The following is a 1709-nucleotide window of genomic DNA, read 5'->3' on the forward strand; positions in this document are numbered from 1 at the left end:
GACGTCTAAGGATTTCATAGTTTTATTTATAGCATTCATTATAGTATTTACCTTAGTTAGTTTATTTTTTCATACGTTGAATATGTTTTTTGTTATTGTGTAAGGGATATTAATCAGAATTTTTATTTCGCTTCCACACTTAAAACTTTTTAATATTTACATTGAGTTTATTCTTTCATACGTTGAATACGTTTTTTGTTATTGTGTAAGGGATGTTAATCAGAATTTTTATTTCGCTTCCGCACTTAGAACTTTTTAATACATACATTTCATTTTTATTTCCAGAGCCGTTACAATATGTATATATTTTAAATTAACAATTAATTTCATAATGTAAATATATGTATATTTTATACAAATTATAGTTTGTAGTTTTATGATTAAAGATTTATTAACATGATGAGTTACTAAAGTAACCCAGGTTGATGAGTCTTATGTTAATTAAATTACATTAAAGAATTAAGAGAGACTTATAAAGGAATAACATATATATTTTTATAATTATGCGATTGAGACTAATCCAGAGGAGAGTCAGTTTCTACTAGTTATGAACTAATAATTTATTTTATGTTATGTAAATAGATGCCCAAAGGTAGCATGTAAATAGCGCAAAATATTAAATATTTTAAACCCCTTTGAGTGAACACTAGATATGCTAATGTTTTACTCAGATGAAAAACTATAATGATATCAATGGTTCATCGTTTATAAATTTTAATTCTATATTATAGATATACTTGAGGCCTTAATGTGATCATTATTATGTTTTTACAGTTCCCACTTCATTGTATTCTTTCGCATATGAAATGACAACTTTTGATTGGTCAAATTTTATGGGGTGGTATGAAAGGGTCCAATTTTCACTGGATTTTTTTTTATCTTCATATGGCTTTAATAATTGAAAAACCTCCTAAAGCTACCGTTGATAGTACTCTGGAGTAGATAGAAAAACTAAATATGCTAACGTTTTACTCAAAGGAAAAACTATAGTGATATCAATAGTTCATAGTTTATAAATTTTAATTCTATATTATAGCACATTTTGATTTAGAGTTACATCAAATGGATGTGAAAACTACTTTCTTGAATGAGAATTTAGATAAAGATATCTATATGGAATAACCTGAAGGGTTCACAAAGAAAGAAAAAGAACACCTAGTTTGTAAATTAAAAAAAAAAATCATTTATGATCTTAAACAAGCTTCCAAACAATGGTACATAAAGTTTAATAATACCATTACATCTGTTAGGTTTAAGAAAAATGTTGTCGATCACTACATATATCTAAAAATTAGTGAGTGCAAGTTTATATTTCTAATACTATATGTAGATGATTTTCTGCACGCTAGTAGTAATCTTGCTTTATTATACAAAATTAAGAAATATTTCTCTAAAAACTTTTAGATATAGGTGACGCAATCTATGTTATTGGAATAAAAATCTTCGGAGATCTATCTTGAAAATTGTTAGGTTTGTCTCAGAAATGATATATTAATTAAATTTTAGAGAGATTTAATATGCAGTTATGTTCAGCCTTTGTTGCACCCATTATAAAAGGGTGACAAATTAAGTAAATCTCAGTGTCTAATGAATGACTTAAAAAGGGAGTAGATGATAAAAAATTCTTATGCATCTGTTGTGGGAAGTTTGATGTACGCTCAAACGTGTACTAGACCAGATATCGGATATACTGTTGGTATGTTGGGAAG

Source organism: Carica papaya, chromosome 6 (genome assembly GCF_054855325.1).
Source record: "Carica papaya isolate Zhongbai chromosome 6, ASM5485532v1, whole genome shotgun sequence".
In the NCBI taxonomy this organism is placed as follows: Eukaryota; Viridiplantae; Streptophyta; class Magnoliopsida; order Brassicales; family Caricaceae; genus Carica; species Carica papaya.